Source organism: Hermetia illucens, chromosome 2 (genome assembly GCF_905115235.1).
Source record: "Hermetia illucens chromosome 2, iHerIll2.2.curated.20191125, whole genome shotgun sequence".
Taxonomy (NCBI): domain Eukaryota; kingdom Metazoa; phylum Arthropoda; class Insecta; order Diptera; family Stratiomyidae; genus Hermetia; species Hermetia illucens.
In genome coordinates, this window is record NC_051850.1 from 23,242,129 (window position 1) to 23,266,857 (window position 24,729).

At 43.3% G+C, this 24,729-nt stretch overlaps 1 protein-coding gene across 1 annotated transcript in view; it reads right to left on the minus strand.

The window, feature by feature from the left end:
• LOC119648036 (protein sprouty) overlaps positions 1-24,495 on the minus strand; it is a 99,209-nt gene extending 74,714 nt beyond the window's left edge. Inside the window, exon 1 of the mRNA XM_038049462.1 lies at positions 22,608-24,495. The gene's annotated coding sequence lies outside the window, so the exon portion shown is untranslated. The remainder of the gene's footprint in view (positions 1-22,607) is intronic.
• Between the last annotated feature and the right edge of the window lie 234 nt (positions 24,496-24,729).

Below are 24,729 nucleotides of genomic sequence, written 5' to 3' on the forward strand. Positions count from 1 at the left end.
ATTGACAAGGATATTATACTTACATGACCTTTTTTGAGATACATTTTCCCTAATCACATTACTACCTTTCTGCTATCCGCACATCTGGCAGCACCACACACAACACTCTTGTAAGACAGTCGACCGTTGTGTTAGCTATACCCAACCTCTGATTGCTATTTTTTTCTCGACACCACGCTGCACTACCTCATCGTATCAAGCTCCCTCTCTTACACAAGAATTTTCTTATGAAAAAGATCAATTGATCGTGCACAACCTGTTTACATAAAATTTTATGCTGGCAAAGCAATCATTTTGAATTGATTGAGAAATATAAACCATCATCGCCCACATACGTACACATACTGGTTCACGGGTATCCACGCACACAACCCTGGGTCTGAAACAGGCTTTTGCTGTGCTGCGATCGTGAATTTTGAAATCTGAACGCAACATGTACACATCGCGATCATTACCGGAGACCAGAGAGATCAGAGCTGTGCAGTGAACACATCGAAAATAGGGAAAAATTATTGCATATGGGAAATGTTGGGGCTTATTTTTAGCGCACCGCAACCGGAGAATATTAGAATCAAAAAGAAGTGATCGCCCATTGACTGAGCGAATGCAGAGAAGATCGCGGGTACCATCGGGTACCATATGCCCATGTAGGAAGATGATCTTGCCACGGCAATGATCGCAATCTTCCCAAACATCAACGCAAGACAGCGGCCAGAAACCATATGGAGGAAGGTCCAAAGATGGCTCTGTGTTTGCCACATCACAGCCCCGAAGATCAACCTGCCTAGTATGCGTTCACTTAGCATCCCATCCCATCGCAGCATCTCTGGTCCATATGCCGAACGCGTACTACCACGGGATCTTGTGAAATCCATCTCAGCGCTACGGGGCTACGGGACACCGTATCTGTGAGATGCTGATGAGGTTCTGAGGCTGAACAGATTCAAGACGATCGCGATCACGGTATCGCGGCACATTGGCTACGCCGCGAAACCAGCTAAAGCAACAACCACAAAGTCTTTGCCCTTTCAGCGCTTCTTGCTTATAACTGTTTGGGAGCATGAACGGCGGACGTTCATTCATTTTTTGCCCAAAAAACCACGTAATCCCGTGATTCTCATTTCCTTTCCGAGATTATAGTAGAGAGATGGCCACTATGACCAGGAACCATACTATCACGGGGCCAGGAAGCAACATACCCGGCAAGGGGAGCGGGTTATGAGCGCTGCGACAAGACTTATATTTATGGCTATAGTGGTGGTAGTTGTTGTTATTATTGCTATCAGTAATATTATTTTTAAACAGCATTTGCTCGTTGTAATCGCGCTCCATCGACCGCTAAAACTCGCGCAAGTTAATGGGCCGATCATCGGTGCGGAGGTGGCGGCGAGCAAGTGAGGAGGGGCGAGGGCGGCGGGGGCAGCAGCGGCAAGGCAAGATACCAGAGGTCAACCTGGCAAGGCAAACGCAACTGTGAAAGTGTAATACATACCAGTGGATTTTTTTTTGTTGCTTTGCTGTTTCTCGTTCTCCGCAAGTGATCACGTTTACCTGTATAACGACCCATCGAGGAGCAATTGCTTCGGTTCGGCTTCATTCAGCTTTGCAGTTAAAAGATACTAATGTGATTTTGACCTCATTGACCTGGAAGGTGACCGCCTAGCCAGGGCATTTTTCATTTTCAGGAAAATCCAGTGATTAATGACGGTTGTATTGGTACGATACGGTTAAGTAGTTTTTGGAAGAAAGATCGTCTATTAGTTTAATGAGACGTTCTGCGGTCTCTCTGGAGTTTTTTTTTGTTGGAGTAGCGATAATATTTGAATGTGATCTTCCGGTTTGCTGTAGATGACCGCTTGCGAGCGGTTTCTGGAGTCTTTGTTGGGGAGTTATAGAGCAGTTTTCAATTCAGGTTCAGATTTTCAACTGTCATCTGGAGGGAAGCCATGTATTTTTTGTATAGAAGTAAGAGCTGACCAACTGAGTTTTTGGCAATGTGGTTGATTTAGCTCTCACGTTTGAATATGACGCTGATTTGACTCAAACATTCATTCGCGGTAACGTCAACTGACATCAAGCTTACGATATGAATCCCTTTACCCGTAGTGAAAATCAACCCACGACCTTTATTTTCGAAAACTTAGCGCCCTAACCGTCACCTAATCAGTCAAATATATCTACAAAGAAGGCAAAATGCGATCCGACTATCTATCGTGCTATTTCGCATATTCAAGCCAATGCGGGCGTGTCAGAAACGAGCGCATAGAGAAACACAGAAATATACCTTACTTTGCCCTCTAGGCTTCCAGAGAAACCTGCAATCTGACTGGACTATTCTGCGTCACCTAGTCCTAGGAAACCCCCTCGTCGGCCCTGCTGAGGTAATGGATTTCACACTTCCTTCAGCCCGACTGTCCTTGCCATTTGGTTCTCAGAGGTAGCGGTGAGGAAGACGGGGCGGCAACCTTGTCGGCTGAACCAAAACCAAGTGGCCGAGGAGAACCTCCATAGTGGTGGCACCGGCAAACGCTGTACACTCTTTGGTTTGCCGGCCGTGATGCAATAGGCGAATGCTCCAAAGGCCTAATTAGGGTGATCAGACCCGAGTCTGCACGGGGACTCATCTGAAGTGGCAAATTGGTCACGAAACCTCACCAGGGGTATACTGGTACCATGGGAACCGAGATAACCCCCGGACTCACATACTTCGGGAGAATTCCTGTTGTATGTGCGTACAAATCGGTTGTTTGCGGTTGGCCACCTAGTGGGAGCTTCATGGGGGTTGTGGTTACGTTCAAGCGAGCAGAGACCTTCGGGCCTCGGCGTGGTGTTGCGTTTCAACGCGGGTGACGTACTCCTTAGTTCGGTAGAGATTTAGGTAGGTCTTGCCTCCACCAGTGTAAATACTGAGCCATGCACTTGGTATAACCTGGTACCGTCGTAGCTTGCTTCGGCGGGGTTCTGATTGTGGTCACAAAATCAATCCGTGTCTTAAGAAGACCGTGGGATTAAGTCTCCATGACAGGTGCTCACGTAAAACCCCTAGAACTGACTGTCCTTGCCATTTGTGCCGTCCCCACGTACTCAAGGAGGGTGATCAGACCCGAGTCTGCAAGGGACTCATCTGAAGTGGCTCTTGCCACAAAGCCTGACCGGACGTTATCTAGTACCATGGGAACCGGGATGGACCTCTGAGAGCATATGCTCCAGGAGAATTCCTGGAGGATGTGTTCTCAGCCCGGTTATTTGCGGTTGGCCCCCTAGTGGGAGCTTCAGGGTGGTTGTGGTTATGCCTACATCGCGGGCAGAGCTAATCGGAGCTCAAGCGTGGAGTTGCGCTGTACAACTTGTTGCGGCAGAGGTGTTAGATACGCCTTGCATCCACTGGTATGAATGCTGAGCCTGCACTCAGTATAAACCAGTAGCACTGTGCCAGTCACGGGGGGGGCTCTGATTGTGATCCCAAAATGAATCTGGCCTACACGGCAGGTACTTACGTTAAAACCCTAGCACTTTCATGTCCTTGCCATTTGACAAGATCCGAGAGAATCAGAATTCATCGGCTAGAACACTATTGAAAACCAAAAAAGAGGGAGTAAGTTGCTCTCCATTTGGTCCGGTTGATGCGGATTTAGGACCCCACAATTCCCAAAAAAAATATTTTCAGCTCTGGCCAATAAGGCGAATTTGCCCTCAATATAATTCGTAGTCATGTTGTATTTTGCGAATTATATAAAGTAGCATATAACATCTGCGAGCCGCTTCAGTTACGTTGCTCCCAGGGCACAGGTGAAGCAGCGTCTGACGATTTGCCTCTGCCCTAGTAAGAAACCGTAAAGTCGTCATCGCCTGACATTTTTTTACTACTGAAAACGCCAACAATCACTAAACCATAAAGGAAATAATCTTGATCACAAAATACGATCTTCACAAGAAGAAAGTCTGTAGTTAGAAAAAATGGGAACGGCGATCGTCTGACGACCACCCTGAGTGACCGGGCATAACCAAGCGGGAAAAACTATCGCAAAAACCAAAACAAGATAGCGAAATTGTCCGATATTGAAACCCCATCAAAGTGTTCCGACGACATGTAGAGAGTTCTTTAAACACTCCGATACCTCATGTGTCATTGCACAAAACTTCACGTACCGATGTGTTGGTCCACACTGGAACCTGAAAGTTCAGAAAACATGGGAATTTGCGTAAGCCAAACGAAAGATCAACACGCGAAAAATGGGCTGCCAAGCGTCTTTCATTCACTATTCACATGATCCAAGGCATATGTTCGACTCACAAATTAGAAACTTCCATCGGAATCCCCACGAAAACTGACGATTTTCCAACCGTCAAGCTAGGACTCTCCTTTTTACTCTCACTTCACTTCAGGAAAAAGTCTGTTAGGAATGTAAAAATTGATCCTTACACCGAAACCCTATCAACTGCCTTCTTCCAAATTTTGGCAGGCATTCCTTCCTCCGAGCCGTACAAGGAAAATTCCAATCCAATTCCAGCAGGAAGTGGCGAACAACGCAACTAATGTCGATATCCTTTTCTGAACTTTTCACTTGAAAAAGGGAAAAAATCGAGTCATGTCGTCCGAGAGTTCTCTGGCAGACTCACTGAATACCTTTGCTTCCAAAATTGAACTCCCCGCCGAATCCAGCTGATCGATCTCTCGACATCATCAGTCAGTCCGGATCCTATTAATTCCTGCGTCCGCCGACCCCTGTTTTCTTCTTTTTCTTCAGCCTTTGTGCCGTTCACAAGGGGGGTCAGCTCGTCGTGATTGGTGTCGCCATTTGGTTCTATTAAATGCCTGATCTGGATGCTTTTAAATCCCCAGCCAGCGTATAAAACCACCGTTGCTTTGGCCAGCCTTTTGTCGCTTATCATCAACTTCAGAAAAATTTTGACGCGTGAATTCTCGTTAGCGCAAATTACGTGACCATACCATCGAAGTACTCGGCCTTGAACTTCAAATTCGAAGTTGGCGCAGTAGAAGCACAAATTATATCAAATGTTTCCACTGCTGGTGGTATGCACATTCGCCCCACCAAGGTCAGCCGTGCCGTGCCTCCCTTCAATAATCTAATCTGAAAATGTTTATGTGCACCCCGAAGGTCCAAAGTATATTTTGCCGGTTAACGTTCGCTCTATGATAGAAAAAGAAGACGAGGCAGACCCTGCCTTAGATGGAGCGATGGAATAGGTCAGGACGCCAGACAGCTTTTAGCGATATTGATTTGGTGGACCTCGGCGCAAAACTGGGGGGTCTGGAGTTCCTTACTAAAGTAGGTTGGATACAGGTTAAAATACCTCCTCACTTCTTAGGAGAGCACACATGGATCTATTACCGAGAATATTGCGGGTTTTTGCTTACACCAAGCTTCCCATAGAGGAATTTCGAAGCATCATTCGCTTAGTGATTCCATTAAGATCCATTACCATTAATCCGAAATGAATCTTTCAGGAAGCTCTGTCTTTGGTTCCCGCTTCGATATGGGAAGCCATAAACAGCTGTACAATATCTATTGTTATGACATACACTGCTACCTGCTCACAGTAATTTCGTAGCAATCACATCATATACACGGCACTAGCAGTAGCTCTTATGCGCGGAATTTGCCTCACGCAACTCCCGGCGCAGTCGATCGAGGCCAAGACTTTACCGCCCCCAAAAAATATTTAAGAATGTGCTGCCAGTTGAATTTCCTGTGTATAGTCCTCTTGATGCAGTCTCTTATCAGATTGTCCTTGGAATGAAATACTGTCCATGTGACACTACAAGAAACAGCAAAATAAAAGGAACCTGTTTTTATTTGACGCTACTTCCCCTCGGAATTCGCTACGCAATTTCACTCCCGAACAAATAAATATGTCGATTACCGTTCACTTTTACAGAAGAATAGCAGGCAAAACTAGAAACAAAAGCGAGACCATCACGTGGGCGAAACAGGGAGTATACCCTAGAAGTTTTCCAACTGCCAAAGCAGGAAGCAATCAAAGTGGGGCCTGAAACTCCAAGACCTCAATAGGTCATGCCTACTGTGAATTTCTATTTCTATAGAATTGGGCTGTGATGTCGGTCATTGGCATCCCGACTTCTTCTCGCTCAAACGACCGCATCCACCAACTGATGAAGCAATACACCTGACATCGTCACTTATTTGTCGTCCTCTCATTATTTGCATCTTCTTTTTCTCTGCCCACTGGATCCCCCCCCCCCTTTTAGAATCAGATACTTTGGTTTGAGTAGGCGTACTCGCCGAAGTTTAAGATATAGTTGACGAATTCTGGTTTGGACTCCCTATTGTATCTTATTCGCTATATGCCGGCTTCAGACACTGGATCTGAAATTCTAATTTCATCTCGACGTTCAGAGCGATTGATTGCCTGCTCTCTCGCCTGTTACATTGTCCATGTTCCCCTGCAGCAACTCAACTTTTCCCCTCCTCACTGTGGAAATCATTAGGAGAAGTAAATTGCGAAGTTGTTCCCCAACCATTAGAACTTACACCGTTGCCTTTTTTAACCGCATTGTTTGACTAGAGTAAGACACCTTTTTGTTTTTTCTAGCCTACTTCAATCAACTAAGCGTTACTTCCATATAATCATAAGTAAAGGAATTAATTTTTATACGTGGAGGTGACGAAGTCAAGCAGTAAAACAGAAACAGCTCAGAAGCCCAATGAAATTCGATTTAGCTTCACACGTTGATGTAGATCAGCTGTCTACTTATAAACACAGGTAAGAAGAGATTTGCATCAGTTATGAAAACAGGAGGAATCCTTAAGCAAAAACATTACATATAAGGTGGGAATTTACTTCACCCGAGGTTCATTCCAGTGATCAGGAATTCAAAATCGTCGGATTTTTGTGGCCAATACCTATATGAAACAGACAAATGACTAAGCTTTGAGAAATGCAATGTATTCGACGTTTTGATGTTGAGAAAACAATATATTCTGGAAAAACCATCGGACTAAACAGTTTCTCTCTTAGGATATGTAAACGTCAGATTTTGGCATGCCATACCTCAACCCAGAAGGAAAACGGTCTGGACTCATGAAATGAGGATACGATATCCGAAGTACTGGATACATGAAAAAAACGACCACCCGATCCCAAGAAAATTTCTGTATTTTGGAGCGTAAACCAATGCAGAAATCGATTCAAAAACGACAGTAATACAGTTGACCCCAACTTCACGATTGCCAAAGGTGGCAAATCTGCTGCCAAGCTTTCTAGATAATCTCACAGAATAAGATTAGTATAGTAACATCACGCGTTTTATATGGGGCTTCAAAACTTTTGGATCTGACGAATTCGGCCCTGATTGACAAACAGGTTACCTCCCAAAAAACTAGTCATATTTTTCAAACCAACGCTGCAGTTAACCAAACGATAAATAATGAATCAATTGTATGAATCAACGGAAAAAATCCGGCTTCGTTCTTATCTTCTTATCAGTAGATATTCTAAGTTCTACAATACAGAACTCCATTCGTCATCTTTCTGGGAGAACTAAAGGTATTCTAGAGCAGAACCGCTACTACAACCAAAAGATAGAGGCATGTCATTGAGGATAAAAAGTCAGATTTATTATATCTCTTCGTAGAACCAGTTTCCAAAATTAAAGACAACGGAAATATTTGCATAAAGTCATGTGATTATATTTTGAAGATTAAAAATTCGAAATAAGAAATATTTTGGTCTTTAAATTTGATTTCGATTTCCGTTGGATGCTAATGGCATCAACCGATGTGAACTTGAGCTATACAGATTTTTTTCCATCGGCTACAAAATGATGTTAGCTGCACTTCCGCAAGCCAATCGATAGGAGGTTTTTTGTTACAGATAAGATATTAGACTTTGAACCGTGACTCTAAAAATTGCCACCAATCCATGACTGTTCAATAATTAGTAATCAATGGACGTATCTACACTCTCACTGCTTCTGATGGATACTACCTGCCTAGATATAATGTTATCTATCAGAAATCATCGATTCTTACTGATAGTAGGGGATTTGTATAAGTTTGGGTTGTAAGTGAGGGTTGAATCAAATCTGGGTATTAATCACAGGCAAGCGCAATATTGACTACCTAACCCGCTTCAAGATCTAGGTTCAAATTGGCCGGTTATTCTTGGAAATGAACTTCAGTTGAAATTCATGGCATTCCAGAGCTCTATGAGTAATACTTCGCTACTCTTGGCTGACTTTCGCTTGAGGATAAGCAGCTACTGGTTCGAGTCATCAGAGTTGGAATTATCTTCACTGGAAAGACACCTTCCTGGACAATGGAATCCTTACAAGGCCTCTCTTCTGAATATTCGTTAATAGTTGTGAATATCGGTATCAAGCAAAGGCTTCCTGCCCCGATACGTGAATAACTAACAAAACCAAGTGCTGGTCTTTTTGTCAGTAGGGGGTCGCTAAGCTCTGAACTGAAGTCACTAAGGCATGAAACCGTAGGAGCCAAGAAAGTACACAGAAAATATTTTGTAAAAAAGAGCACTGAAAAGCAGCCAAACGTGACAGGAAATCTAACCTTTTAAACCTGAAAAACTTATTATTGATGATTGCATATGCGTTCTGTACTGTTGTCAACATAATATTCATCAGCTTCCTTCTAACTTTCAAAGTTACTTTGCCTTCTTCGCTGCAAGCGGCCAGGAAAGGCGAACTGCCAATTCTGTTAGTACATTTGCACGATCAGTCTGGTATACCTCAGTACATCATTGAATGATAAGATGATAAACTAATGACAGGTGGTTTTACAGGATAAGGCTAAGTTGTCATCAGTCATCGCCTAGAACTACGTTCTCCTCAGGAATGACTGGTTACCCAATGCTCTTGATCTCAGATCAATCAGTGACCGATAAAAGACTTAAGAAAGCCCTCTTACACTGTTTGTCTGACCGAATTGACAAATTCTGTTCCAATATATTAAATATTCGCCAGTCTATGCCATCAATCCGCTAGCCATTGCCTTACATGATCAGTTTGGCATTGCGAAGTTTGTTCATTGAATAGCAAGACGGAAGAGACATTCAGATGATCGCTTAGGCTGTAAACGCCGATGGAGACTGTGTGAAAATACATAACGAACTAAACATGAAGAAAGACCAAAAGTATTCTAGACGGTTCAACTGTAAATCGAACTCACTATTTAAAAGTTTTGGTAACCGTGCAAGAACGAACTCGAACGAAACGGTTGTAGCCGAGGAAGAACAAGTCGTGAATCTTACATCACAACAACCCTCCTGCCCTTAACGCGCTCTCTCTGAAATGTTATTTAACCGCTGGAGGTACTCCAGTGGTCAAACATGCGCTGCACTCACTTCCTTTAGTATCCTCTGAAGTTATCCTGTTTATGGAGATCAAGTCAGCTCTAAAATGAACTCAATTCGAGTCGACGGAAAAGGTGGAGCAGAAATCGGGGAAGCTCCAAAATACCGTTACGAAAGAAGACTTCCAACATTGCTTTGACAAATGAAAAAAAAACGAATGGGATGGTGTGCGACGAGAGGAGGAGGGGATATTGAAGGCGAGTAGTGTCCTGGAAAACGTCGAAGAGTCAATAGCATCCCTGTGGAGATTGGTTTAAGGGACATCAAATACAAATGGTGCCTTTGTATTTATCTGGAGGATCACACTCCGCACAAAATCTGCAGGCGGTATCCGTAGATTTCCCTAGGTGATAGTTTAGTCGAAAGTGACCAGTGAGAATTCCCACTCTGATTCGGAGGTTCTTTTAAACAATCCTTTGTGTGCATGGGTTCTTAACCCCCAATAAGCACCCTAGACCGCTCCATCACTGGTAGGCCCGCCCAGTATAGTTCCCTCAACCGTTTCTCTTCATTTCTTAGTGTCATAGCCATGAAAGCGTTTCCGATTCTACAGAAGGGTTCTGGCCCGTATAAAGGCATCCCTGCTCCCTTCTTGGCTGATTCATCCGCTGCTTCGTTGCTTTCCATCCCAGCATGGCCTGGAACCCAGTGTATCCAGGCATTTTTGGATAAGCCAAGTGTATTCAATCTCCCAAGGCATTCCCCTACACATATATAGAGTCCATCTGGTTCGATCTAAGTGCCTTGATTGGTGTTTGGCTATCGGTGAGAAAACTTGGGTGTTTGACTCAAAAATAGAAGTCCGTGGACTACAAAAGAGGAAGTAAGTTGCTTCCCAAGTGGTCCGATCCGTCACCAAGTGGGTGCGGGCTCAGGACTCCCAGCATCCTCAACAAAAATAGGTCTGGACTTATGACGGATTTCACTTGAATATAATTCGTACCAATTACGTGTTTGCGATTATATTTAAGTGGAGCAATTACCATCTGTCATTACTTTTGGTCACGCTGCTCCCAGGGCAGAGGTGAGGCAGCGTCTGCCCTGGACGAAACCGTCAGTCAACTTTTTCGTTATTTTTTGAAAACTTGGGTGTTTCACTCAAAAAAGGACTACAAAAGAGGAAGTAAGTTGCTTCCCAAGTGGCCCGGTCCGTCACCAAGTGGGGGCGGACTCAGGGCTTCTAGCATCCTCCACAAAAAATGCTCTGCCTCCTGTAGTTCCTTTGCAGATTAAAAGAGGAACTTCTGTCTATGGCGTATATTTCCCATTGGCTCGAAGTACATTTTCCTTGGACCAATGGACACCGGCCCCCGCTCCCTCTGCTGTGAGGAATCCGTCAGTGTGCCAAGTAATCAGTTGCTGATTTAAGCCGTATGTCCCAGCCACACTCTCCCAGTTTGCCTTGTTGTTTCAACCTTCTTATCAAAGTGAAACCTCGTTGTCATGTTATCTTTTTTTTTTGGGGTAGGGTAGGTGAATGCATTTACGCACACAGTGTTGGACTCCCGATTCGGTACGTCGTCGGACTACCAACTAAACACCTCCCCATCATCAGAGAGCATCAGTAATTCGGGATACCGCCTAGAAAGAATATCAATCTTCCTCCAGTTTAGGCAGCTCCCTGCCTCACTGATACTCCCGGCCATCCTGAATATTTCCCTCCTTGCCTGCATCTGTACGTGCAGATGGAGAGGGGTTAATCTCAGAAGGACCTCCAGGGATGTCGTTAGGCATGTCCTCATTGCCCCACTGATACACACGCAACCCAGTCTTTGGAACTTGTGTAATTCCCTGGCTTTTGTGCTGAGGGACGCATGCAGCGGCATTTGGCAGAATGCATCCTTCAGATATAAACTTATCAGAAGAAAGGACTGCCAACAAATTATGACTATTACAAATTCCGCCTGGCTAGTTCAGTCTGTGAAACGGTAGAGTACCAGTTTCAGTGTTTTTCGTTCGGGCCCCACATTGGGCGCTATTTGCAATAAGCATGTTACGATGCTTTGCCTTTCCAACGACGTCAATCCACTGCAATTATTGACGGTATTTTCAATGATTGCCCATAGGGCGGACTAATCGAGGTTCAGATCTGAAGGATTTGTCCTGACAAGCATCTCTGGATGAGTCAACAACAACCCTATGGAACATGGTTTAAGGGATCTCATTTGTATTTCTCTGAAGGAGCTGTATCTTTAGGTACGATAATGACCAAGTTCCTTCGGCAAATTATCAATTTGGGTGGGAACTGCGCATCGTCCAGATCTAAGGTTGTGATTAGCCTTGGAGAAACGACGGAAAATACTATCAATGAACACCATTGGAACTGCATCGTCATGGCCTTCATTTGAACTGTACCCTAAATGTGCCAAGATGTCAAAAGAATCCTTAGAGGTAATTTTTACTTCAATGAAACTGGAACTTTGCAATTTTTCGACTTGCTGATAGGGTTCTGACCCTCATAGCAAATGCCTCGAAGTTGTCATAAATGGCGCCCAACGAGGGTTTGACAACCAAAATCTCGAAAAAGTGGCCTGAATCTATCCCAACATAAGACTGACTGACTGATTTTTTTTTAATGAAAATTGAAAGTCTAAGGTCAGTTTAAACGAACCAGAAAATATTCCTTAATATGCTAATCAGGATCCGTGAAGTTATTGATAATATTAAACGAGCGGCAGTTCGCCCGAATACAAAACTTCATTCTACATGCGGAATTAGCTGAATTAGCAATGTTGAAAACAATAATGGGATTAATGAGCTCACATGCTTTAAAGCCATGACAACCGGTTTCACTTTATTTATTGATGTTACATTTTGAATTTTTTTTAGCAATTCGGCTTCACCAAAAAAAACCCAAATTCGCTTATGTGACTCGACGTCTTTACGGTCGGCGTTTTTTTCTACGAAAGAGACTCAACCTCTTGAATATTCTAGTCAACTTATCGCCTACTATCGAACAAGCCGGTTCGCCTACATCCACTAAATGTCACACTAGAGCAAAAGGCAATCGCCCCAGTAACATTCAGGCACTCTACGCCCATACTCGGCCCGATACCCAACACTCAAGGAGTGTAAATAATGTTCGCCCGCAATTTTTCAATAACAATTTTATTACGAGCATGAAACAAACTGTTCTCATGTGTTTTTTTCCTTGCTTCTGGCTTTTTTCGTCTTTTTGACCATAATTTTATGAATCAACGAACACAGCTCGCAGTCAGCCATAAAATATACAAAACAGAATAAGAGAAAAACGCCACTGAATTAAAATAGGCAAACGACTCGAAATACATCTTCGAAAAACAACAAAACTTTAGCATCTGAAAGCGAACGAGCAACTTGTATGTTGCACGCCATCACCACCTTCAACCTCCACGATCCCGCCCCCCGTCCCCATCGCTTTCCCATCAGACCTTATTCAATTTGCATACACTTATAGACTTGATCAATTTAATCAATCGCATGGCGATCTCATTCATACGTTTGTCGAGATCTTGGCGATCATCAGCAAGCGCGGGGGTGGCAGTGACAACAGGGGCGAGAATAATGGGGCGCGTCAGCATCAGCATGTATGCTAGCAGCTTCTAGATGAGGCCAAGCCAATACACAACTGAATAGAAATAAAATATCAGAAAATAATCAAATCTGCGCAAATCCACATGGTGTGGCTCAGGAACAGCAAAACTGGTGCTTCTGGCTGAGGAACCCGGGTCACCTGTAAGTTGGCAAGCGAATGGCCAACAAACGGACAAGCGTTGAATTGTTTAACAAAACGAACGACCGACGTGTGCTAATGCTTAAAATTAAAACACAACGCATGCAAAATTTTATGCCAAACGGAAAAAGTGAATGTGTTCTCGCAGCCAGAGTGGATATTTTTGGGCATCGGGTCAAAAACAAGCCAAAAAAAAATTAATTCATTGAGAAGAGTTGACTCCAATTGAGACGGGGGTTCCGCCACCTTGATCCGAAATAAATTGTCGTAATTGGATGCAGCAACAGTAGTTCACTCGGAGTAGGGACAGATGTGTGCCAGATCGGTGCAATCTAGTTTTGGAAGCCCCTAGAAAGAGCCATTGTATTTCTAGTTTAATTGAGACTTGATTAAGACTAATAGTTGATGATAGTCCGCGAAATTAATCTTATTGCACAGAAAAAAAACTCCTCAATCAACTCCAACAGGAAACATAAATCCATCAGAGTTCATTCAATACCCAGAGCCTCTAAGCGTCATTGTTATCGCCACGATCAATTTTGAAAACTGCTTTTAGCACCTCATAAACTTCCTTTTTTATTGAGCCACTATAAAAGCAATATCTTATTTTTGTGCAACATCATCTGCAGCTACTTTCGTATTTTCTAAGCCAGCAGTTCGATGAATATTAAATATCTCTAATGATAAATTTTAGGAGTTGAGATCCTCCTCTTAGTGCACTTAGATAGGTCGCCGTATAATCGCCAGACCATGGAAAAAAATGCATTCAAATTCGACACTTTATTGCTTTGCGAACAGCTCATTTACCTGGGACAGAACATAAATCAGACAGGAAAGTAGCTGGAAAAATAATTCTCAAGACCTGAAGTGTTGAATAATAGAAACACAAATAGAAAACTGCTTTGATTTCCAAAGAAATTATAAATTATTGAATTCAATTATCATTTGTGTAAATATGAATGAATGCAAGACAGACAGACGCAGATGTTTTTGGTTGTTTTGTCAATTTTCGGTCATGATTAAGTCATGGCTTTGAACTTAGCAGTTCAGTAAAGCATCTCAAGGAAAGACTGGAGGTAGCGGCTGGGAAATATGAGGACTTCTGCTCATAGAAACTTCAAAGGGCTATATTTCAACCTAAGGTTTTCACGCCACTAATCCAACGCAACATCTTCGTATCCATCACCGCAAGACGCCGTTCATTGTCTTTTATAGTCGGTCAACATTCAGAACCATAGAGGGCGACAGGACGAATGACATTGTGGTAAATTTTCGATTACGTCGATCACAAAGAACAGCAGTTGTGGACTAAAAGAATGCTCAACAGAAGGGAAAGGATACTCAGAACAAGAAACCATTTTCGAAAAAATCATAATCGAACACTATAGTTGAAGTGTGAAGTCACGCTTGTTCAAGGGTTGAGAAAGATATCAAAGAGGAATTTTCCAATTTTGGCCGATATTTCTGTTATTAGGCATACACGGTATTTCAGGAACCCATTTTATTTTTGTTCAATGCGTTTTGCCTCTGAAGAAGGGAACAATTTCTTGTCAAAGTACTGTACATTTCTAACATTCCGAATGGTGGTCAGTGATGAAAAATTCTTCTTTAATTTTTTCTGATCCATAATTGAGAAAGTTACGATACTCAGGACACAGATCATTAACAATTTTCAAGAGTACTGAACTCCGAATTCGATCTACAAAATATTACATCAAAAGTAGAAGGAGGAAATCAGCCGAAACTTCTCCACAGACTTGAGAAAGCAAATAAGTATTCTCTAGATCGGCATTGACGTTACGCCACGCAGTGGACGACACAGACTGAAGTAACTTTTCTATCGCCTGGTTGAATGAATTCAGAATGGAACATAGAAAATCCGCAGAATATCCTTCCAAAATATTTTTATTATTAGGAGAACTAAAATGCCTTGTATAAAAGATTGACTTTGGCCCTCAAAACCAAACTTCAGCCTCTCCTACTCCTATCCAACTGTACCGTTCCCAACGACTCCATTGACCTAACGGTCCGTCAATATAGCGAAGCAATTCGTCCCTTAAAATGCCACAACCTAATCACCCTGTCCAACGACACCCTAACCGATATCCACTACAAAAAGACCCTCAGGCGGAGATTATTTAGAAATAGATACTCTCCGCAATTGTCTCACCTCCTCGCTGAAATCCGCGAACTGCACAGGTCCATCCGCGAAACAATCCTCACCCTATACACCCAATATCTCCATAACCGCCTCTCCAACACCGAACTGAACCCTGGTATATACAGGGAACTCAGAACAACCGCCCGCGTTTAGGCAAATCGATCCAACAAAACGCGATCCAACCCCAAAACATCCCATCCTCAGAAATGGTGAACGTACTCGCTCACCACTTCCTCCAAGCATATCACTGCATTCTCCACTTCCGTGAATCGCACCGAGACCAAAATCTTCTCGTAAAATACGACTCGTACTTGGAGTTGAAACGCCCATTTCCACTGACATTTGTTTTATGCTTGCGAAGAGGATTGGGTCAAACACACTCACGCACGACATTCGGGCGACGTACGGAGCCCGGGCGCGTCTCCCGCGGCCTGTCAACCCATCAGTTGTTTCGCGATATCGAGTTAATGTCCTAAAAACCAATCGTTCGTTTACCGGTAGCTTTTTTAACAAACTATGAACCTTTTTCGAAGTATTCCCACATTGGTGCAACGCAATAAACACGATTCTTTTTTCATAGTTACCGAGCTTCATCGTGTTGTCATTCACGCGCTACTGATCTTCGGAACTTGAAAGTCTGACGGAAGTGTGTTATGGTTAGGCACTCTCCGTGGGGAGTGATACCAGTTTCGGCGGCCTAATATTTCTCGCTATACCGTCGACTGACAGAACTTATGGCTATACTGTGTACAAACTACACTAGTAGAGCTGGCAAAGTCGCAGAATAGGGAAATGATCCCCTTTGACCTTAAAACGTCATTTAAGTATCCTATATGATGGTAACTGTAGGAACACTGTACGGACATTTCATAAGGAATATCCTTTATCATCGAATACCCAAGTAATCGACAACTGGATATAAGCATGAATATTTCCACGTATGATCGTACCTTCCAGCCGTTTCGGGTAGGAGGAAACAATTATCCCAGACGTGGACTAAAGGAACAAAGACTCAGAAAAATCAGAACAAAGGAAAGGATACTCAGGACAAAAACCATTCTCGAAGAAAACATAATCGAACACCATAATTAAAGTGTGAAGTCACGATTGTTCAACGGTTGAGAAAGATATCAAAGAGGAAGAGATTGAGAAGGAATTTCCTGCCGGTATTTCGGGAACCCATTTTCCTTTTGCTCAGTGCGTTTTCCTCTGAAAAAGGGAATAGTTGTTTCTCGAAATACTGTGCATACCTAATATAACGAATGGTGTTCGATGATGAAAAATTCTCCCTTAATTTTTCCTAACCCCTAATTGAGAAAATAACGATGCGGCGAAAACACATTGTCAACAATTTTTAGGATCATGGATAAGTCAACTCCGGGCAATCTGCAAAAATATTACTTCAAAAGTAGAAAGAGGAAATCAGCTACGACTTCTTCAAAGAGTCGACAAAGAAAATAAATATTTTCTAGATCGAGACTGACATTACAGTGCCCAATGGACGACACAGGAAGAATTGTCTTTTCCCTCGCCTGTCTGTTGCTTGAATAAATTGAGTGAATCCAGAACGGAACATAGCGAAGCCACAGAATATCCTCTCAAAATATTTGACCCTTACTTTTACTAGGAAAACTAAAGAAAGTTTTAAAAAAAACACGCAGAAGGGAAGGAGAGCTGCACGAGCTGCATCGACTGAATTGCGTCCCCACCATGAAACAGGAAGAGACAATAGTTCATTTTGGCTCCGCTATTTCTAATGAGTCTAAAGTCCAGGCGCCAGAGTCCAATCTATGATATTACCCAATATCTTGCATACGGAATTGTTTATCATCTAATTCAAACCGAGAGCAAACAACGCTAATAACTCACAAAGTCGATGTTGTCGCCCCGCCCGTCTTTTTCAGCAAGGACATCGCCAATCCTAGTGTTTGCATTGCGAAAACCTTCACGGTATGTAAAAATTGGTAACAATTATAGATAAGTTGCCTATAAAGCTGGTCCTCCTAGGATCCTCTATAGTGGTTAACAGTGGAAAGCTATCGTGCATAACATTCCAAGGAAAAGCACCTACTTAGTAGTGAAACCTCTCCTAAAAACTAGTCTTAACATTCATTGCTAGCAGCGTGACGCACTTCCCACAATCCGTCAAATCATCCGTCAGTTCTACCACTATGCGAGTTAAGTCCATGCTGGGGTTAACCATCTGAAACTGACGCTGCTACTTAGATAAGCCATTCGTTTTACTCAGAGTGGATATTCTGTTGAAAATTAAATTGAGCCGCTGTCTGTCTCCAAGTTCTTTCGTGTTAATTAATATTTTCTGAGACCAGCCCGAATGGATCCAGGAGCATTTTTTTGCTCCTCTTTACAGCTTCCTATTGGACAATCCACCTTTGCAGCTATAATAGCATTGGACACTTTAAAGACGCCATCTTTAGCTATACTACCCAGGTATTCGGTAGAACTTCTGAAAAGCATATTTTCTTCGTAACCTCTTTAGTATGTTGTAAGTGATAAAGTAAATTTCTAGCGCTGATGTAGTGCTCACTAATTAACAAAATGACTGCTTACGGTTAGGTAGCAGCTATGCATATAAGCTTCACGGTTGAGTCTAGGTCTTTCATTCGTCATACGATTCGTGTTCTCTCTGTCAATTCATTGAGCCAAGTGTAAGCCTAATATTTTTCATAGTGTTGACTGGTTTGGCATTGTGCGTTTCTGTGACACATAGCTCTTTTTTTTAAGAATAAAGGCTATATTTTTACTGTAATCGCGTCAGCTTCCTAGAATCCTTTTTTCTGCTCATTGCCTTCTATATTGCCTTGAGAAACCGTCTGGTCTGCCAACTGGAGCTTTCAAATTTAAAAACGGATATCGACTTCTGGTTCGTTGTATAAAAGACACAACTGCCTGATGGACCTTATTCATCATACGACCCTCCGTGACTAGGTCTAAGGTTCTTCTGAGGACTCAGCTCTAAAACGCTGATAGCTTACTCAATGGAAAAGTTCCTTTTACATGTTTCGCTACCATCATATAAAATCTAACCAAGTTGGTTAGATTTGGGTGTTTAACCCAAAAAAGAGATGTCTGTGGACTACAAAAGAGGAAGTAAGTTGCTTTCCAAGCGGTCCGGTCCGTTACCAAGTGGGTGCGGACTCAGGACTCCCAACATCCTCAATAAAAAACTAATCAAGTTGTGAAAGCCACGATAGAGACAACGCAACACAGTTGCCAACATGAGGCCCCTCCCTTAAAATATCAAGTTTGTTGGATTTAGTTGTAACTTAATTCTACCCACAGACAGAGTTCCGAGCGATGTTTACTGTCGTATGACTGCCTAAAGTCTTAAAAACTTGATACACGTTGACGTTATATTCCAAATAATGTACATTATATATTTCACTAAAAATGTTGGATCGATTTAATTTATTCAATTCAGACATTCAAGTGGTGCTTTTAGTTTGCTACTGCAAAGATATCCCTTTCTGTGGTGAGGAGTGAGCAGATTTATCCCCATTCCCAGGCTCAGCTTTAAACGGAAAAGTTAGGAGAGTTGAACTGAAAGGTTATTATTCCCTTTAAACCATGGTCGAGAAATTTAAGGATACCTATTCGTTGAATAATGCAGGCAACTTGAAAGGCACGCCAATGGTCACGTTGTACACCGCGCGGAAAGTGCCGCTGCTGAGAGTAGATAGTGTAGGGATGCTACAAATCAGTCATTCCATTGGATTATTCAGGATGCCGGTTTATTGTCAAGCTGGAAGATATCAGGAAGACTGCATTAAGGTTGACTGAAGTTGCAGTGACCCTAAAGGAACTGTAATTCTTTAGTTTTTTTTAAAAGAATTCATGACCATTACGTTAGGCAATAGACCGAATTCACTAAGCTGCTGGGAAACAATTGCGAGGATTCAGCTTCCCAAAACCTTCCAGAATTCCAGCAATAAAGGTGCAGACAGGCATCAATCAATAGACAGCGCAGGTAAATTGAAAGCATAAAATTAACTCAGAACCCGCAGTAGTTCGTTCTGAGAATCATTTCTGGGGAAAAGTTCTCAAGTTGTAAAACAACACCCAGGAAAAAACTCAATAAAAGGAAAAGGATAAGTTTCCTTTGATTTTTACAGTTCGTTTTAAGTAAAACTATTAAAAGGAAAAATTTCCAGTTTAACTATAGACTTTTTGTGTTTTTTAAGAAATGCAGACACGTGTTTCGAACACAACATGTATCCCTCTTCAGAGCTGGTTTTGTAAAAAAACACTGAGAAAAGATATGTGTTAGGTCCAAAACACGGAAAAGGATATTTTCAACAACTAAACCAACACTATATTATTCAGTGTGTTCCTCTTTAGCCATGAAACGTAACTTGCCATTATTCTGTGTCTTCAACTTATGTGAATCCCTAACAGAATTTGTAGAGTAAAGCCAAGAACTATTTGGCGTGTCAAACTAGTGAAGGAGAAGAAGATTAGTAGAGTGCGCCGTAAAATTGAGAATTTGAAGCAAATGCAACTTCAAATGCTGAATTATTATGAAAAAACAGATTCAAAGGACTTAGTACAAAATGAACATCGGAAAATGTGACTACTTCATATTTTATTTACATTGATTGGTACCAGGCGAACTTGACAGCCATTTTACAATACAGCGTCTATTTCGCTAAAGGCAAGGAAATTCCAATATTAGCAGCTGATTCCTAATTATCTAACTTAAATGAGCGTTTTTTTTTTATTTTTTTAGGATTTGATGCCGTACCGAGCCACTTGCTCCCACTCTTTATGGTCAACGGAGTCCTCTTTTCGAGTTTAACACTCAAGGTTCAAAACCTAAAATAAGGACCCAGGCGGCTACGATTTCGTACCAGTGCAGAGACAACTCATCAGACGCTGCCTCACTATGTCTACCTCGGGCCAGGCTTTGGTCTGAACTGTGGGCGGATTTACGTTGAATATAATTCGCACTCTTGTCGCGCGTTGCGAATTATAAAAAGGAGCGTATAATATCTGCGAGCCGCTTCGGTCACACTGCTTCCAAGGCAGAGGTGAGGCAGCGTCTGATGAGTTGCCTCTGCACTCTACTAAATGAGCGTCTCCCAGAGGTTCAGGGACACCACAATTGTAAGATTAAAAGAGCGAAAAGAAGTAGTACTTTAAGGCTACATGCAAAGGAATTACTTTTCAAAATATGAAATACTACATCAGTGACAATATGGAAACTTCAGAAATTTCTACAAAATTCTGTATTACTGTAATAAAACAACTAATCAGTCAGAAGACATCCAGAGAACTCATGATGAAACAATGACACAATGTTGGGAGAACTAAACTAAGAATGACAGAAATTTTGGGAGAACTGCACCAAGAATGACAGCAATTCCAAAAAAAACTACACTAAAAATGGCAGAAATTTCGGAAAACTAACCTAAGAAAGGCAGAAATTTTCATAAGGATCGCTAGGAGGTTCGTAAAGATTCTATGCAGATGATTGAGAATCAGCTTTTCGATTGTCGTGATCCAGGTTCAAATCCTGCTTCCATGCATAGATGTTTACGTTTATCCTGCTGCTGTGGGCTTATCACCCGCCCAATATTATGTGCTTGCCAAACAATAATCATAAACTGAAGCCTTTGATCATTAAAACCAACCTTGAGGAGTTTCTGAATCCGCACCTATTTAAAGAGAGATCGAACCAATTTTGCAGAAACTGCTTCCCATTTATTTTAGTCCAGGAAGACCCCGTTTGCGGCAAACTTATTATTTTTTAAAAAAAAAAGCAATTGTGCGGTGACATAGGGGGTAAACAGCGTGTCTCCCAGGAGGTCAGGAACGCCAGAATTATAAAATTAAAAGAGCGAAAAGAAGCGGAACTTTAAGGCTACATGCGAAGGAATTATTTCTCAAAATAGAAAAGACAACACAATATGGAATATGACAATATGGAATCTTTAGAAATTTCTACAAAATTCTGCATTACTGTAACAAAGCAATTAATTAGACAGAAGACATCGAGAGAACTGATGATAATACAACGATACAATGTTGGGAGAATTAAGCTAAGAATGACAAAAATTTTGGGAGAACTACATTGAAAATGACAGCAATTTTGGAGAAACTACACTAAGAAAGACAGAAGTTTTCATAAGGATTTGAAGGGGGTTCGTAAAGTAAAGATCCTATGCAGATGATTGAGAATCAGCTTCTCGATTGTCGTTATCGGGTTCAAATCTTGCTTCCACACACAGATGTTTATAAGAAATTAGATTTTCGTCTGTTACTTGTAATCCAGCCTAAAATTATAAGCCTAAATAGGCTACCTCGTTTGTACTGATGAAGGGGGTAAGTCGCTCCCGAAATATATATTTACGTTTAAAACCAAAAATTGTAGTTTGGAGGAAGCTACCCCTTGTCTGCTGCTGTGGGCTTATCACCTGCCCTATCATGTACTTATTAATCAATAAACTGAAGTCTTGGATTAAGCAACCTCGTTTCAAAATTGAGGAGGTCTTTTTAAAGAGAGATCGAACCAAATGGACAGAAACTCCCTCTAACTTATTTTAGTCCAGGAAGGCCCCGTTTACGGCAAACCAACCGTTTTTAAAAAGTGATTGCCAGGTGACGTTGGGAGTAAACAATAATCATGCTGCTCCCAGGATAGAGGTGTGGTAGCGTCTGATGAGTTTCCTCTGCCCTGGACGAAATCGTTAGTCATCATAGAAACCAAAGACCCCAAAGTTTACGCGGCTGTCCTAAGCTCGAAAAAGGGATTAATAAAAAAAATATAAGAAGCTTCAGGATATCCTTGGATTACCAAACTAGAGGATTTTGGGAATGCTGCACATAAGTTCGCCGAAATTGCAGTGAAGACAGTAAACATGGGAATACGCATTTGACCATCATCATCATCAACGTATTTGGGAAAATGCGCTTGGAACGAGTGAAATTTCCTTCAGGATATAGCGTTTTGAGATTCCCCAACAGGAATTGATCTAACTTTCATCCCAGTCCCAAGAACTACTATTCGCTTTGCTGGAATCACTAGTTCAAGCCCTACTTTATCAACGAAATGGATGAAAGTAAAGCTTCGGTGATGTACTCCTTATAATCCCTCTTAAAAAATGTAACTGCAAGATGCAACGTCCTTTAGTAACTCACTAAGTGCAGAAACCCGACCTAAGAAGGAAGCCCTAAAACCAACTCAAGTCCCGGAGGAACTAAAATTCAGTCAAACATGTTGCTAACTATTGCCCTAAAGGGGAAACATCTCTGCTCCGAGACCATTAATCTCTTAGTCCACTATCAGATATCAACCCCCTGCGGAACCTCTAAATTCAACCCCGAAAGTCATCCAAATCTAGAAAAATCTGATTCACTTACATTTATTTCAAAAAGCAATCAATTCTTGCGAATTTGATTCTCTTCCACTGGACGATGATCTAGAAAAGTGTAATCCAAAGATTGTGCCCTGTTGGGGCGTAGCCGGGGGTGCAGTCGAGCTAGCAAGGACGTGATCGCGAACGATGAACGTTTCTCTCGGGGCTCGATGTCTCTCGGGGCGTAATCCAATTGTTAAATATCTCGAACGGATAATCCACAATTTGTTCGATTTCGCGAAGGACGATAGCGATAGCGATAGCGGATACGATGCAACGGTTAGCGTTTTCACAGACTTTCTTGTAATCGCATTCGGAATCGGACACTTCATTATTTTGCTCTTTGACCATTGGCAGGATCACTTCATTTTCATCGATCACACTTTCTACTGCGAATCTCCTTTCGCTTGCAATTTCCTATTTCAATTTCAATTAGATTTTACTCTCTCTTCTTGCTCGGGGGGATACTTTGGACACGTAACAAATCACTGCACCAACTGAGACAAGATCACTTGGCAGGAGGTTGTCAGGGGGTGTCTGGGTCGCGTGAAACCTCTGCCCGTTGAATTCGTCACGAATCGAATCGAGGGACTCCTTTCGGAAGGGATCACTGGAAAGGACGAGAGCCGATCGATCAGAGCGCCTGGCGGGGGTGGATGGTTTCGAGGGTGAATGGAGGGTCCCTGCAACTGGGTATTCGACGGGTCGAACCGGGGTCGAGGGCGTGTCGCAACGGGGACAGGATTCAAGTTTCGCGAAGGATCGTTAGAGTCGGAGCTTCAGCACTGGAACCGTGCACTTGTCAGGTTCTTCCTTTCGCCTTTCTCTAGAACACGCGCGCACTGTGGGGCGGTGGGGCACACTCGCAAGTTTTGCAGGAGGAGCAGACCTTCCGCGGGAGCGGCAGCCAGTTTGGAAGGACGACGCGGGTGATAGTGACAGTCTGATGTCCGTTGGGTCGGGACCAATCGCTGGGGCGTCCAAAGGGCCATCGACGCGTGGCGAGAGTGGTCTCGCGCGGACTCCACGGCAGCGCTTGGAATGTGGCGGCTGCGAGCCACAGCAACTGTGGGACTGGGCAACTGCCAGCCAGCTACGATTGCGCTAATGCGCCACTGACGACCGCAGCGGCTCCAAAAGCGCCGACGACGATGACGAGAGCTGCGTCCGCGGGCTCCACCGACTTGCGCGGCACTGCATTATTATTATGGCACACCGGATGGCATTCAATTGGGGAAAATCATCTCAAACGAACGAAATGGCAATTAGAATCCGACTCGCACTCAACTCGGGGCGGCTGGACGGGGGCGCTTACACCGCACACTGGAAACCGCCCAGTTCCAGCGACTCCACGCTCGGGGCCGATGCGAGGGTTTACTCTGCGATGGGGCGGAAGTATCCAACTTGCAGCCAAGTGCGTTCGAGGTGTCTTCCTTCCGGTGTACGCGTTCCGCAGGGGCTGCGATCCAGTTCGGGAAAGTCTTTCAGTTGAGGGCGGAAGTGGATACCGCTGGGGGTGGTGACCGGCCCTCCAGACGTTGGGCAGGCTCGCTCGCACTCTGCGCCTCCACGACCTTGGTCCGCTGACTCCTTGGCAGCTGCGGCGGCTCAAATGTTTCTTTTACTGCAGTCAGCTTGCGTCCGCCGACTTTCCACTATTCACTTCTTGCACTCGCGGCTGACCAGCGGCTGCAGCGCGCAATGACCAGCACAAAACGCCGTAGCACGTGTGCGGGGACGACGAGCGCAAATCAGGCAAAAAATCCCGAAGGAGGAATTCACTTCAGCAGAACCCGAAATCCACAAAAAATTGTGTACAGAGAAAAACTGCGCCTGGCACTGGCGAATCGAGCACACTCCGTGCGTAACGAAATTCCTCAAGCAACTGATAAATATCCGAACGGCTTGTATTCACCACACAAATCCACGGCGCGGCGATGGGAGCAGCCCGGCGGGGGCGGCCAGGGGATGGCGCCGCGTGTACGGATTGTGTGTACGTACACGGCGCCGGCTGGTGTGCGCGGCGTGTCCGTATACGGACGGTTATGAATTGAAATGCGGCGCCTTTTTATTTTCATTCATGGCCTGCGAGTGTGTGCGGAGCGGAAATCGGACCAACACGGCCA